The following is a 16,787-nucleotide window of genomic DNA, read 5'->3' as shown; positions in this document are numbered from 1 at the left end:
GACTGCAGGAAGGCCGTGCTGCATCTGACCGTCGCTGGGAACCCCCCCAGCCCGATCCGTGCTGGCGGGGACCGTGACTGTGGACCTCATCTGTGCCTCCGGGCCACCGTACCCCTCCTCCACGCTCCTCACGTCGCCGCTCCCCTCATCACCCATCCTCCGACCTGTCGCTCTCCCCTGCCGTCTGCAGGGAGTCTCCGTCCGTGCTATACCCCGACGAGCGCCACCCCCAGCCGGCACTTCACTGGGGGCTGCTGTGATCGCTGCTCCGGTCCTGGACTGTGCTGGCCGCGGACCGGAAGTGGGCCCCGCCGAGGCTCCGCCCACCCCCGACCCGCGGGATCTCCGTCGAGGATTCCTCCCGGCGGCCGGCAGCTCCCCCTGGTAAGATGGAGGGCTCCGCTGTCCCGGAGGGTCCCCGTAGGGGCTCCTAGATCTCTCTCTCCCCCTCCCACTGGGGGAGTAGCGCTCCGGCGGTCGCGCCCGCCGAGCACGTAGCAGCGGTCCGGGCGCAGGAGTAGCAGGCTGTACCGCTCCAGCTCCACAGACCGCCACCAGCTGCTGCCGCAGAGCGTCCACGCCGAGGACCTCGGAGGCCCCCCGCACCATCTCCAACAGCGCATTAAGGTCAGTCATAGCAGCGGCAGCACAACGTCCTGGGGCCACAACTTTTCAGCGACGAAAAAGGAGGTAATCAGTCCACCCCCCTCTCTTATACCCCCCACAACCCCCCACCCCTTCCCTGCTCCCCTCCAATCCCCCTACAGCTTCCTTCCACCAATCCAATAGTCCTAACTATCCCCTATCCCAGTTCAACCAATTAACCCCCTCCTAACCTTGCACCCTCACGATGGTCATGGGGTCCATTCACCCCTATGGGGCTCACTGCCCTTCTTTCTAGCCTCCTGCACATTTTGCTAAGCTATTTTTGTAGCAAACAGTACTGAAACTTAGTGGAATCCAAACAATGTCTGCTATACTAAATGAGTGTCCCACTGGTGCCAAGCAAATTCCACCACCTCTGCGTTCTAGCCTCCTGCACATTTTGCTACGATTTTTTCATAGCAAACAGTGCTGAAACTTAGTGGCATCCAAACAATGTCTGCTATGCTAAATTAGTGTCCCACTGGTGCCAAGCAAATTCCACCACCTCTGCAATCTACCCTCCTGCACATTTTGCTATGCTATTTTTATAGCAAACAGTGCTGAAACTTAGTGGCAACCAAACAGTGTCTGCTATACTAAATTTGTGTCCCACTGGTGCCAAGCAAGTTCCACCATCTCTGCATTCTAACCTCCTGCACATTTTGGTACGCTATTTTTATAGCAAACAGTGCTGAAACTTAGTGGCATCCAAACAGTGTCTGCTATACAAACTTTAGTGTCCCACTGGTGCAAACAAAGTTCCACCACCTCTGCATTCTAGCCTCCTGCACATTTTGCTACGCTATTTTTATAGCAAACAGTGATGAAACTTAGTGGCATCCAAACATTGTCTGCTATACTAAATTTAGAGTCCCACTGGTGGCAAGCAATTTCTACCACCTCTGCATTCTAGCCTCCTGCACATTTTGCTACGCTATTTTTTATAGCAAACAGTGCTGAAACGTAATGGCATCCACAAAGTGTCTGCTATACTAAATTAGTGTCCCACTGGTGCCAAGCAAGTTCCACCACCTCTGCATTCTAGCCTCCTGCACATTTTGCTACGCTATTTTTATAGCAAACAGTGCTGAAACTTAGTGGCATCCAAACAGTGTCTGCTATAGTAAATTAGTGTCCCACTGGTGCCAAGCAAGTTCCACCACCTCTGTATTTTAGCCTCCTGCACATTTGCTACGCTATTTTTATAGCAAACAGTGCTGAAACTTAGTGGCATCCACAAAGTTTCTGCTATAGTAACTTAGTGTCCCACTGGTGCCAAGCAAGTTCCACCACATCTGCCTTCTACCCTCCTGCCCATTTTGCTACGTTATTTTTATTACAAACAGTGCTGAAACTTAGTGGCATCCACAAAGTGTCTGCTATAGTAGCTTAGTGTCCCACTGGTGCCAAGCAAGTTCCACCACCTCTGCCTTCTACCCTCCTGCCCATTTTGCTAAGCTATTTTTTATAGAAAACAGTGCTGAAACTTAGTAGCATCCAAACAGTGTTTGCTATACTAAATTTAGTGTACCACTGGTGCAAAGCAAGTTCCACCACCTCTGCATTCTAGACTCCTGCCCTTTTGCTACGCTATTTTTATAGCAAACAGTGCTGAAACTTAGTGGCATCCACAAAGTGTCTGCTATGCTAAATTAGTCTCCCACTGGTGCCAAGCAAGTTCCACCACCTCTGCATTCTAACCTCCTGAACATTTTGCTACGCTATTTTTATAACAAACAGTGCTGAAACTTAGTGGCATCCAAACAGTGTCTGCTATACTAAATTAGTGTCCCACTGGTGCGAAGCAAGTTCCACCACCTCTGCATTCTAGCCTCCTGCACATTTTGCTACGCAATTTTTTTTATAGCAAACAGTACTGAATCTTAATGACATCCACAAAGTGTCTGCTATACTAAATTAGTGTCCCACTGGATCCAAGCAAGTTCCACCACCTCTGCATTCTAGCCTACTGCACATTTTGCTAAGCTATTTTTATAGCAAACAGTGCTGAAACTTAGTGGCATTCAAACAGTGTCTGCTATACTAAATTAGTGGCCCACTGGTGCCAAGGAAATTCCACCACCTCTGCGTTCTAGCCTCCTGCACATTTTGCTACGCTTTTTTCATAGCAAACAGTGCTGAAACTTAGTGGCATCCAAACAATGTCTACTATACTAAATTAGTGTCCCACTGGTGGCAAGCAAATTCCACCACCTCTGCAATCTACCCTCTTGCACATTTTGCTATGCTATTTTTATAGCAAACAGTGCTGAAACTTAGTGGCAACCAAACAGTGTCTGCTATACTAAATTTGTGTCCCACTGGTGCCAAGCAAGTTCCACCATCTCTGCATTCTAGCGTCCTGCACATTTTGGTACGCTATTTTTATAGCAAACAGTACTAAATCTTAGTGGCATCCAATCAGTGTCTGCTATACAAACATTAGTGTCCCACTGGTGCAAACAAAGTTCCACCACCTCTGCATTCTAGCCTCCTGCACATTTTGCTACGCTATTTTTATAGCAAACAGTGCTGAAACTTAGTGGCATCCAAACAGTGTCTGCTATACTAAATTTAGAGTCCCACTGGTGGCAAGCAATTTCTACTACCTCTGCATTCTAGCCTCCTGCACATTTTGCTACGATATTTTTTATAGCAAACAGTGCTGAAACGTAATGGCATCCAGAAAGTGTCTGCTATACTAAATTAGTGTCCCACTGGTGCCAAGCAAGTTCCACCACCTCTGCATTCTATCCTCCTGCACATTTTGCTACGCTATTTTTATAGAAAACAGTGCTGAAACTTAGTGGCATCCAAACAGTGTCTGCTATAGTAAATTAGTGTCCCACTGGTGCCAAGCAAGTTCCACCACCTCTGTATTCTAGCCTCCTGCACATTTGCTACGCTATTTTTATAGCAAACAGTGCTGAAACTTAGTGGCATCCAAAAAGTGTCCGCTATAGTAACTTAGTGTTTCACTCGTGCCAAGTAAGTTCCACCACATCTGCCTTCTACCCTCCTGCCCATTTTGCTACGCTATTTTTATAGCAAACAGTGCTGAAACTTAGTGGAATCCACAAAGTTTCTGCTATAGTAACTAAGTGTCCCACTGGTGTCAAAAAAAGTTCCACCACATCTGCCTTCTACCCTCCTGCCCATTTTGCTACGCTATTTTTATTACAAACAGTGCTGAAACTTAGTGGCATCCACAAAGTGTCTGCTATAGTAACTTAGTGTTCCACTGGTGCCAAGCAAGTTTCACCACCTCTGCCTTCTACCCTACTGCCCATTTTGCTACGATTTTTTTTTTATAGCAAACAGTGCTGAAAGTTAGTGGCATCCACAAAGTGTCTGCTGAAGTAACTTAGTGTCCCACTGGTGCCAAGCAAGTTCCACCACCTCTGCCTTCTACCCTCCTGCCAATTTTGCTACTCTATTTTTATAGCAAACAGTGCTGAAACTTAGTGGCATCCACAAAGTGTCTGCTATAGTAACTTAGTGTCCCACTGGTGCCAAGGAAGTTCCACCACCTCTGCCTTCTACACTCCTGCCCATTTTGCTACGCTATTTTTATAGCAAACAGTGCTTAAACTTAGTGGCATCCACATAGTGTCTGCTATAGTAACTTAGTGTCCCACTGGTGCCAAGCAAGTTCCACCACCTCTGCCTTCTACCCTCCTGCCCCTTTTGCTATGCTATTTTTATAGCAAACAGTGCTGAAACTTAGTGGCATCCACAAAGTGTCTGCTATAGTAACTTAGTGTCCCACTGGTGCCAAGCTATTTCCACCACCTCTGTCTTCTACCCTCCTGCCCATTTTGCTACTCTATTTTTATAAGAAACAGTGCTGAAACTTAGTGGCATCTACAAAGTGTCTGCTATGGTAACTTAGTGTCCCACTGGTGCCAAGGAAGTTCCACCACCTCTGCCTTCTACACTCCTGCCCATTTTGCTACGCTATTTTTATAGCAAACAGTGCTGAAACTTAGTGGCATCCAGAAAGTCTCTGCTATAGTAACTTAGTGTTCCACTGGTGCCAAGGAAGTTCCACCACCTCTGCCTTCTACCCTCCTGCCCATTTTGCTACGCTATTTTTATAGCAAACAGTGCTGAAACTTACTTGCATCCACAAAGTGTCTGCTATAGTAAATTAGTGTCCTACTGGTGCCAAGCAAGTTCCACCACCTCTGCCTTCTACCCTCCTGCCCATTTTGCTGCGCTAATTTTATAGTAAACAGTGCTGAAACTTAGTGGCTTCCACAAAGTGTCTGCTATAGTAACTTAGTGGCCCACTGGAGCAAAGCAAGTTCCACCACCTCTGCCTTCTACCCTCTTGCCAATTTTGCTACACTATTTTTATAGCAAACAGTGCTTAAACTTAGTGGCATCCACAAAGTGTCTGCTATAGTAACTTAGTGTCCCACTGGTGCCAAGCAAGTTCCACCACCTCTGCCTTCTACCCTCCTGCCCCTTTTGCTATGCTATTTTTATAGCAAACAGTGCTGAAACTTAGTGGCATCCACAAAGTGTCTGCTATAGTAACTTAGTGTCCCACTGGTGCCAAGCTATTTCCACCACCTCTGTCTTCTACCCTCCTGCCCATTTTGCTACTCTATTTTTATAAGAAACAGTGCTGAAACTTAGTGGCATCTACAAAGTGTCTGCTATGGTAACTTAGTGTCCCACTGGTGCCAAGGAAGTTCCACCACCTCTGCCTTCTACACTCCTGCCCATTTTGTTACGCTATTTTTATAGCAAACAGTGCTGAAACTTAGTGGCATCCAGAAAGTCTCTGCTATAGTAACTTAGTGTTCCACTGGTGCCAAGGAAGTTCCACCACCTCTGCCTTCTACCCTCCTGCCCATTTTGCTACGCTATTTTTATAGCAAACAGTGCTGAAACTTACTTGCATCCACAAAGTGTCTGCTATAGTAAATTAGTGTCCTACTGGTGCCAAGCAAGTTCCACCACCTCTGCCTTCTACCCTCCTGCCCATTTTGCTGCGCTAATTTTATAGTAAACAGTGCTGAAACTTAGTGGCTTCCACAAAGTGTCTGCTATAGTAACTTAGTGTCCCACTGGTGCCAAGCAAGTTCCACCACCTCTGCCTTCTACCCTCCTACCCATTTTGCTACGCTATTTTTATAGCAAAAAGTGCTGAAACTTAGTGGCATTTACAAAGTGTCTGCTATAGTAAATTAGTATCCCACTGGTGCCAAGCAAGTTCCACCACCTCTGCCTTCTACCCTCCTGCCCATTTTGCTACGCTATTTATATAGCAAACAGTGCTGAAACTTAGTGGCATCCACAAAGTGTCTGCTGAAGTAACTTAGTGTCCCACTGGTGCCAAGCAAGTTCCACAACCTCTGCCTTCTACCCTCCTGCCCATTTTGCTACTGTATTTTTATAGCAAACAGTGCTGAAACTTAGTTGCACCCACAAAGTGTCTGTTATAGAAACTTAGTATCCCACTGGTGCCAATCAAGTTCCACCACCTCTGCCTTCTACCCTCCTGCCCATTTTGCTACGCTATTTTTATAGCAAACAGTGCTGAAACTTAGTGGCATCCACAAAGTGTCTGCTATAGTAACTTAGTGTCCCACTGGTGCCAAGCTATTTCCACCACCTCTGTCTTCTACCCTCCTGCCCATTTTGCTACTCTATTTTTATAAGAAACAGTGCTGCAACTTAGTGGCATCTACAAAGTGTCTGCTATGGTAATTTAGTGTCCCACTGGTGCCAAGGAAGTTCCTCCACCTCTGCCTTCTACACTCCTGCCCATTTTGCTACGCTATTTTTATAGCAAACAGTGCTGAAACGTACTTGCATCCACAAAGTGTCTGCTATAGTAAATTAGTGTCCTACTGGTGCCAAGCAAGTTCCACCACCTCTGCCTTCTACCCTCCTGCCCATTTTGCTGCGCTAATTTTATAGTAAACAGTGCTGAAACTTAGTGGCTTCCACAAAGTGTCTGCTATAGTAACTTAGTGTCCCACTGGTGCCAAGCAAGTTCCACCACCTCTGCCTTCTACCCTCCTACCCTTTTTGCTACGCTATTTTTATAGCAAAAAGTGCTGAAACTTAGTGGCTTTACAAAGTGTCTGCTATAGTAAATTAGTATCCCACTGGTGCCAAGCAAGTTCCACCACCTCTGCCTTCTACCCTCCTGCCCATTTTGCTACGCTATTTTTATAGCAAACAGTGCTGAAACTTAGTGGCATCCACAAAGTGTCTGCTGAAGTAACTTAGTGTCCCACTGGAGCAAAGCAAGTTCCACCACCTCTGCCTTCTACCCTCCTGCCCATTTTGCTACTGTATTTTTATAGCAAACAGTGCTGAAACTTAGTTGCACCCACAAAGTGTCTGTTATAGAAACTTAGTATCCCACTGGTGCCAATCAAGTTCCACCACCTCTGCCTTCTACCCTCCTGCCCATTTTGCTACGCTATTTTTATAGCAAACAGTGCTGAAACTTAGTGGCATCCACAAAATGTCTGCTATAGTAACTTAGCGTCGCACTGGAGCAAAGCAAGTTCCACCACCTGTGCCTTCTACCCTCCTGCCCATTTTGCTGCGCTATTTTTATAGCAAACAGTGCTGAAAATTAGTGACATCCACAAAGTGTCCGCTATAGTAACTTAGTGTCCCACTGGTGCCAAGGAAGTTCCACCACCTCTGCCTTCTACCCTCCTGCCCATTTTGCTACGCTATTTTTTATAGCAAACAGTGCTAAAACTTAGTGGCATCCACAAAGTTTCTGCTATACTAAATTAGTGTCCCACTGGTGCCAATCAAGTTCCACCACCTCTGCCTTCTACCCTCCTGCCCATTTTGCTACGCTAATTTTATAGTAAGCAGTGCTGAAACGTTGTGGCTTCCACAAAGTGTCTGCTGTAGTAACTTAGTGTCCCACTGGTGCCAAGCAAGTTCCACCACCTCTGCCTTCTACCCTCCTGCCCATTTTGCTATGCTATTTTTATAGCAAACAGTGCTGAAACTTAGTGGCATCCACAAAGTTTCTGCTATAGTAACTTAGTGTCCCACTGGTGCCAATCAAGGTCCACCACCTCTGCCTTCTACCCTCCTGCCCATTTTGCTACGCTAATTTTATAACATAAAGTGCTGAAACTTAGTGGCATCCACAAAGTTTCTGCTATAGTAACTTAGTGTCCCACTGGTGCCAAGCAAGTTCCACCACCTCTGCGTTCTACCGTTCTGCCCATTTTGCTACGCTATTTTTATAGCAAACTTTACTGAAACTTAGTGGCATCCACAAAGTGTCTGCTATAGTATCTTAGTGTTCCACTGGTCCCAAGCAAGTTCCACCACCTCTGACTTCTACCCTACTGCCCATTTTGCTACGCTAATTTTATAGTAAGCAGTGCTGAAACGTAGTGGCTTCCACAAAGTGTCTGCTGTAGTAACTTAGTGTCCCACTGGTGCCAAGCAAGTTCCACCACCTCTGCCTTCTACCCTCCTGCCCATTTTGCTACGCTAATTTTATAGTAAGCAGTGCTGAAACGTTGTGGCTTCCACAAAGTGTCTGCTGTAGTAACTTAGTGTCCCACTGGTGCCAAGCAAGTTCCACCACCTCTGCCTTCTACCCTCCTGCCCATTTTGCTATGCTATTTTTATAGCAAACAGTGCTGAAACTTAGTGGCATCCACAAAGTGTCTGCTATAGTAACTTAGTGTCCCACTGGTGCCAAGCTATTTCCACGACCTCTGCCTTATACCGTCTTGCCCATTTTGCTACGCTATTTTTATTGCAAACAGTGCTGGAACTTAGTGGCATCCACAAAGTGTCTGCTATAGTAACTTAGAGTCCCACTGGAGCAAAGCAAGTTCAACCACCTCTGCCTTCTACCCTCTTGTCAATTTTGCCACGCTATTTTTATAGCAAACAGTGCTGAAACTTAGTGGCATCCACAAAGTGTCTGCTATAGTAACTTAGTGTCCCACTGGTGCCAAGCTATTTCCACCACCTCTGTCTTCTACCCTCCTGCCCATTTTGCTACTCTATTTTTATAAGAAACAGTGCTGAAACTTAGTGGCATCTACAAAGTGTCTGCTATGGTAACTTAGTGTCCCACTGGTGCCAAGGAAGTTTCACCACCTCTGCCTTCTACACTCCTGCCCATTTTGCTACGCTATTTTTATAGCAAACAGTGCTGAAACTTAGTGGCATCCAGAAAGTCTCTGCTATAGTAACTTAGTGTTCCACTGGTGCCAAGGAAGTTCCACCACCTCTGCCTTCTACCCTACTGCCCATTTTGCTACGCTATTTTTATACCAAACAGTGCTGAAACTTAATTGCATCCACAAAGTGTCTGCTATAGTAAGTTAGTGTCCTACTGGTGCCAAGCAAGTTCCACCACCTCTGCCTTCTACCCTCCTGCCCATTTTGCTACGCTAATTTTATAGTAAACAGTGCTGAAACTTAGTGGCATCCACAAAGTGTCTGCTATAGTAACTTAGTGTCCCACTGGTGCCAAGAAAGTTCCACCACCTCTGCCTTCTACCCTCCTACCCATTTTGCTACGCTATTTTTATAGCAAAAAGTGCTGAAACTTAGTGGCATTTACTAAGTGTCTGCTATAGTAAATTAGTATCCCACTGGTGCCAAGCAAGTTCCACCACCTCTGCCTTCTACCCTCCTGCCCATTTTTCTACGTTTTTTTCATAGCAAACAGTGCTGAAACTTAGTTGCACCCACAAAGTGTCTGTTATAGAAACTTAGTATCCCACTGGTGCCAATCAAGTTCCACCACCTCTGCCTTCTACCCTCCTGCCCATTTTGCTACACTATTTTTATAGCAAACAGTGCTGAAACTTAGTGGCATCCACAAAATGTCTGCTATAGTAACTTAGTGTCGCACTGGAGCAAAGCAAGTTCCACCACCTCTGCCTTCTACCCTCTTGCCAATTTTGCTACGCTATTTTTATAGCAAACAGTGCTGAAACTTAGTGGCATCCACAAAGTGTCTGCTATAGTAACTTAGTGTCCCACTGGTGCCAAGCTATTTCCACCACCTCTGTCTTCTACCCTCCTGCCCATTTTGCTACGCTATTTTTATAGCAAACAGTGCTGAAACTTAGTGGCATCCAGAAAGTCTCTGCTATAGTAACTTAGTGTTCCACTGGTGCCAAGGAAGTTCCACCACCTCTGCCTTCTACCCTCCTGCCCATTTTGCTACGCTAATTTTATAGTAAACAGTGCTGAAACTTAGTGGCTTCCACAAAGTGTGTGCTATAGTAACTTAATGTCCCACTGGTGCCAAGCAAGTTCCACCACCTCTGCCTTCTACCCTCCTGCCCATTTTGCTACGCTATTATTATAGCAAAAAGTGCTGAAACTTAGTGGCATTTACAAAGTGTCTGCTATAGTAAATTAGTATCCCACTGGTGCCAAGCAAGTTCCACCACCTCTGCCTTCTACCCTCCTGCCCATTTTGCTACTCTATTTTTATAAGAAACAGTGCTGAAACTTAGTGGCATCTACAAAGTGTCTGCTATGGTAACTTAGTGTCCCACTGGTGCCAAGGAAGTTTCACCACCTCTGCCTTCTACACTCCTGCCCATTTTGCTACGCTATTTTTATAGCAAACAGTGCTGAAACTTAGTGGCATCCAGAAAGTCTCTGCTATAGTAACTTAGTGTTCCACTGGTGCCAAGGAAGTTCCACCACCTCTGCCTTCTACCCTACTGCCCATTTTGCTACGCTATTTTTATACCAAACAGTGCTGAAACTTAATTGCATCCACAAAGTGTCTGCTATAGTAAGTTAGTGTCCTACTGGTGCCAAGCAAGTTCCACCACCTCTGCCTTCTACCCTCCTGCCCATTTTGCTACGCTAATTTTATAGTAAACAGTGCTGAAACTTAGTGGCATCCACAAAGTGTCTGCTATAGTAACTTAGTGTCCCACTGGTGCCAAGAAAGTTCCACCACCTCTGCCTTCTACCCTCCTACCCATTTTGCTACGCTATTTTTATAGCAAAAAGTGCTGAAACTTAGTGGCATTTACTAAGTGTCTGCTATAGTAAATTAGTATCCCACTGGTGCCAAGCAAGTTCCACCACCTCTGCCTTCTACCCTCCTGCCCATTTTTCTACGTTTTTTTCATAGCAAACAGTGCTGAAACTTAGTTGCACCCACAAAGTGTCTGTTATAGAAACTTAGTATCCCACTGGTGCCAATCAAGTTCCACCACCTCTGCCTTCTACCCTCCTGCCCATTTTGCTACACTATTTTTATAGCAAACAGTGCTGAAACTTAGTGGCATCCACAAAATGTCTGCTATAGTAACTTAGTGTCGCACTGGAGCAAAGCAAGTTCCACCACCTCTGCCTTCTACCCTCTTGCCAATTTTGCTACGCTATTTTTATAGCAAACAGTGCTGAAACTTAGTGGCATCCACAAAGTGTCTGCTATAGTAACTTAGTGTCCCACTGGTGCCAAGCTATTTCCACCACCTCTGTCTTCTACCCTCCTGCCCATTTTGCTACGCTATTTTTATAGCAAACAGTGCTGAAACTTAGTCGCATCCAGAAAGTCTCTGCTATAGTAACTTAGTGTTCCACTGGTGCCAAGGAAGTTCCACCACCTCTGCCTTCTACCCTCCTGCCCATTTTGCTACGCTAATTTTATAGTAAACAGTGCTGAAACTTAGTGGCTTCCACAAAGTGTGTGCTATAGTAACTTAATGTCCCACTGGTGCCAAGCAAGTTCCACCACCTCTGCCTTCTACCCTCCTGCCCATTTTGCTACGCTATTATTATAGCAAAAAGTGCTGAAACTTAGTGGCATTTACAAAGTGTCTGCTATAGTAAATTAGTATCCCACTGGTGCCAAGCAAGTTCCACCACCTCTGCCTTCTACCCTCCTGCCAATTTTGCTACGCTTTTTTTATAACAAACAGTGCTGAAACTTAGTGGCATCCACAAAGTGTCTGCTGAAGTAACTTAGTGTCCCACTGGTGCCAAGCAAGTTCCACCACCTCAGCCTTCTACCCTCCTGCCCATTTTGCTACTGTATTTTTATAGCAAATAGTGCTGAAACTTAGTTGCACCCACAAAGTGTCTGTTATAGAAACTTAGTATCCCACTGGTGCCAATCAAGTTCCACCACTTCTGCCTTCTACCCTCCTGCCCATTTTGCTACGCTATTTTTATAGCAAACAGTGCTGAAACTTAGTGGCATCCACAAAATGTCTGCTATAGTAACTTAGTGTCGCACTGGAGCAAAGCAAGTTCCACCACCTCTGCCTTCTACCCTCCTGCCCATTTTGCTGCGCTATTTTTGTAGCAAACAGTGCTGCAAATTAGTGACATCCACAAAGTGTCCGCTATAGTAACTTAGTGTCCAACTGGTGCCAAGGAAGTTCCACCACCTCTGCCTTCTACCCTCCTGCCCATTTTGCTACTCTATTTTTTATAGCAAACAGTGCTGAAACTTAGTGGCATCCACAAAGTTTCTGCTATAGTAACTTAGTGTCCCACTGGTGCCATGCAAGTTCCACCACCTCTGCCTTCTACCCTCCTGCCCATTTTGCTATGCTATTTTTATAGCAAACAGTGCTGAAACTTAGTGGCATCCACAAAGTGTCTGCTATAGTAACTTAGTGTCCCACTGGTGCCAAGCTATTTCCACCACCTCTGCCTTATACCGTCTTGCCCATTTTACTACGCTATTTTTATTGCAAACAGTACTGAAACTTAGTGGCATCCACAAAGTGTCTGCTATAGTAACTTAGTGTTCCACTGGTGCCAAGCAAGTTCCACCACCTCTGCCTTCTACCCTCCTTCCCATTTTGCTACGCTATTTTTATAGCAAACAGTGCTAAAACTTACTTGCATCCACAAAGTGTCTGCTATAGTAAATTAGTGTCCTACTGGTGCCAAGCAAGTTCCACCATCTCTGCCTTCTACCTTCCTGCCCATTTTGCTACGCTATTTTTTATAGCAAACAGTGCTGAAACTTAGTGGCATCCAGAAAGTCTCTGCTATAGTAACTTAGTGTTCCACTGGTGCCAAGCAAGTTCCACCACCTCTGCCTTCTACCCTACTGCCCATTTTGCTACGCTATTTTTATAGCAAACAGTGCTGAAACTTACTTGCATCCACAAAGTGTCTGCTATAGTAAATTAGTGTCCTACTGGTGCCAAGCAAGTTCCACCACCTCTGCCTTCTACCCTCCTGCCCATTTTGCTACGCTAATTTTATAGTAAACAGTGCTGAAACTTAGTGGCTTCCACAAAGTGTCTGCTATAGTAACTTAGTGTCCCACTGGTGCCAAGCAAGTTCCACCACCTCTGCCTTCTACCCTCCTGCCCATTTTGCTACGCTATTTTTATAGCAAACAGTGCTAAAACTTACTTGCATCCACAAAGTGTCTGCTATAGTAAATTAGTGTCCTACTGGTGCCAAGCAAGTTCCACCATCTCTGCCTTCTACCTTCCTGCCCATTTTGCTACGCTATTTTTTATAGCAAACAGTGCTGAAACTTAGTGGCATCCAGAAAGTCTTTGCTATAGTAACTTAGTGTTCCACTGGTGCCAAGCAAGTTCCACCACCTCTGCCTTCTACCCTACTGCCCATTTTGCTACGCTATTTTTATAGCAAACAGTGCTGAAACTTACTTGCATCCACAAAGTGTCTGCTATAGTAAATTAGTGTCCTACTGGTGCCAAGCAAGTTCCACCACCTCTGCCTTCTACCCTCCTGCCCAGTTGGCTACTGTAATTTTATAGCAAACAGTGCTGAAACTTAATTGCACCCACAAAGTGTCTGTTATAGAAACTTAATATCCCACTGATGCCAATCAAGTTCCACCACCTCTGCCTTCTACCCTCCTGCCCATTTTGCTACGCTATTTTTATAGCAAACAGTTCTGAAACTTAGTGGCATTCACAAAGTGTCTGCTATAGTAACTTAGTGTCCCACTGATGCTAAGCAAGTTCCACCACCTCTGTCTTCTACCCTCCTTCCCATTTTGCTACGCTATTTTTATAGCAAACAGTGCTGAAACTTAGTGGCATCCACAAAATGTCTGCTATAGTAAATTAGTGTTTCACTGGTGCCAAGCAAGTTCCACCACATCTGCCTTCTACCCTCCTGACTATTTTGCTACGCTATTATGATAGCAAACAGTGCTGAAACTTAGTGGAATCCTCAAAGTGTCTGCTATAGTAACTTAGTGTCCCACTGGTGCCAAGCAAGTTCCATGACCTCTGCCTTCTACCCTCCTGCCCATTTTGCTACGCTTTTTTTATAGCAAACAGTGCTTAAACTTAGTGGCATCCACAAAGTGTCTGCTATAGTAACTTAGTGTCCTACTTGTGCCAAGCAAGTTCCACGACTTTTGCCTTCTACCTTCCTGCCCATTTTTCTACGCTATCTTTATAGCAAACAGTGCTGAAACTTATTGGCACCCACAAAGTGTCTGTTATAGAAACTTAGTATCCCAATGGTGCCAATCAAGTTCCACCACCTCTGTCTTCTACCCTCCTGCCCATTTTGCTACTTTATTTTTATAAGAAACAGTGCTGAAACTTAGTGGCATCTACAAAGTGTCTGCTATGGTAACTTAGTGTCCCACTGGTGCCAAGGAAGTTCCACCACCTCTGCCATCTACACTCCTGCCCATTTTGCTACGCTATTTTTATAGCAAACAGTGCTGAAACTTTGTGGCATCCACAAAGTTTATGCTATAGTAACTTAGTGTCCCACTGGTGCCAATCAAGGTCCACCACCTCTGCCTTCTACCCTCCTGCCCATTTTGCTTTGCTATTTTTATAGCAAACAGTGCTGAAACTTAGTGTCATCCACAAAGTGTCTGCTATAGTAAGTTAGTGTCCCACTGGAGCAAAGCAAGTTCCACCACCTCTGCCTTCTACCCTCTTGTCAATTTTGCTACGCTATTTTTATAGCAAACAGTGCTGAAAATTAGTGACATCCACAAAGTGTCCGCTATAGTAACTTAGTGTCCCACTGGTGCCAAGGAAGTTCCACCACTTCTGCCTTCTACCCTCCTGCCCATTTTGCTACGCTATTTTTTATAGCAAACAGTGCTGAAACTTAGTGGCATCCACAAAGTTTCTGCTATAGTAACTTAGTGTCCCACTGGTGCCAAATAAGTTCCACCACCTCTGCCTTTTACACTCCTGTCCATTTTGCTACGCTATTTTTATAGCAAACAGTGCTGAAACTTAGTGGAATCCACAAAGTTTCTGCTATACTAACTTAGTGTCCCACTGGTGCCAGTCAAGGTCCACCACCTCTGCCTTCTACCCTCCTGCCCATTTTGCTATGCTATTTTTATAGCAAACAGTGCTGAAAATTAGTGACATCCACAAAGTTTCTGCTATAGTAACTTAGTGTCCCACTGGTGCAAAGCAAGTTCCACCACCTCTGCCTTCTACCCTCCTGCCCATTTTGCTATGCTATTTTTAAAGCAAACAGTGCTGAAACTTAGTGGCATCCACTAAGTGTCTGCTGAAGTAACTTAGTGTCCCACTGGTGCCAAGCAAGTTCCACCACCTCTGCCTTCTACCCTCCTGCCCATTTTGCTACGCTATTTTTTTAGCAAACAGTGCTGAAACTTAGTTGCACCCACAAAGTGTCTGTTATAGAAACTTAGTATCCCACTGGTGCCAATCAAGTTCCACCACCTCTGCCTTCTAACCTCCTGCCTATTTTGCTACTCTATTTTTATAGCAAACAGTGCTGAAACTTAGTGGAATCCACAAAGTGTCTGCTATAGTAACTTAGTGTCCCACTGGTGCCAAGCAAGTTCCATCACCTCTGCCTTCTACCCTCCTTCCCATTTTGCTACGCTATTTTTATAGCAAACAGTGCTTAAACTTAGTGGCATCCACAAAGTGTCTGCTATAGTAACTTAGTGTCCCACTGGTGCCAAGCAAGTTCCACCACCTCTGTCTTCTACCCTCCTGCCCATTTTGCTACTCTATTTTTATAAGAAACAGTGCTGAAACTTAGTGGCATCTACAAAGTGTCTGCTATGGTAACTTAGTGTCCCACTGGTGCCAAGGAAGTTCCACCACCTCTGCCTACTACACTCCTGCCCTTTTTGCTACGCTATTTTTATAGTAAACAGTGCTGAAACTTAGTGGCATCCACAAAGTTTCTGCTATAGTAACTTAGTGTCCCACTGGTGCCAATCAAGGTCCACCACCTCTGCCTTCTACCCTCCTGCCCATTTTGCTTTGCTATTTTTAAAGCAAACAGTGCTGAAACCTAGTGGCATCCACAAAGTGTCTGCTAAAGTAACTTAGTGTCCCACTGGAGCAAAGCAAGTTCTTCCACCTCTGCCTTCTACCCTCTTGCCAATTTTGCTACGCTATTTTTATAGCAAACAGTGTTGAAAATTATTGACATCCACAAAGTGTCCGCTATAGTAACTTAGTGTCCCACTGGTGCCAAGGAAGTTCCAACACCTCTGCCTTCTACCCTCCTGGCCATTTTGCTACCCTATTTTTTATAGCAAACAGTGCTGAAACTTACTTGCATCCACAAAGTGTCTGCTATAGTAAATTAGTGTCCTACTGGTGCCAAGCAAGTTCCACCACCTCTGCCTTCTACCCTCCTGGCCATTTTGCTACCCTATTTTTTTATAGCAAACAGTGCTGAAACTTACTTGCATCCACAAAGTGTCTGCTATAGTAAATTAGTGTCCTACTGGTGCCAAGCAAGTTCCACCACCTCTGCCTTCTACCTTCCTGCCCATTTTGCTACGCTATTTTTTATAGCAAACAGTGCTGAAACTTAGTGGCATCCAGAAAGTCTCTGCTATAGTATCTTATTGTTCCACTAGTGCCAAGCAAGTTCCACCACCTCTGCCTTCTACCCTACTGCCCATTTTGCTACGCTATTTTTATAGCAAACAGTGCTGAAACTTACTTGCATCCACAAAGTGTCTGCTATAGTAAATTAGTGTCCTACTGGTGCCAAGCAAGTTCCACCACATCTGCCTTCGACCCTCCTGGCCATTTTGCTACGCTAATTTTATAGTAAACAGTGCTGAAACTTAGTTGCACCCACAAAGTGTCTGTTATAGAAACTTAATATCCCACTGATGCCAATCAAGTTCCACCACCTCTGTCTTCTACCTTCCTGCCCACTTT

This window comes from Anomaloglossus baeobatrachus, chromosome 5 (assembly GCF_048569485.1).
Source record: "Anomaloglossus baeobatrachus isolate aAnoBae1 chromosome 5, aAnoBae1.hap1, whole genome shotgun sequence".
Lineage (NCBI taxonomy): Eukaryota > Metazoa > Chordata > Amphibia > Anura > Aromobatidae > Anomaloglossus > Anomaloglossus baeobatrachus.
The sequence above is the reverse complement of the archived record's forward strand: the minus strand, read 5'-3'. Positions refer to the sequence as shown.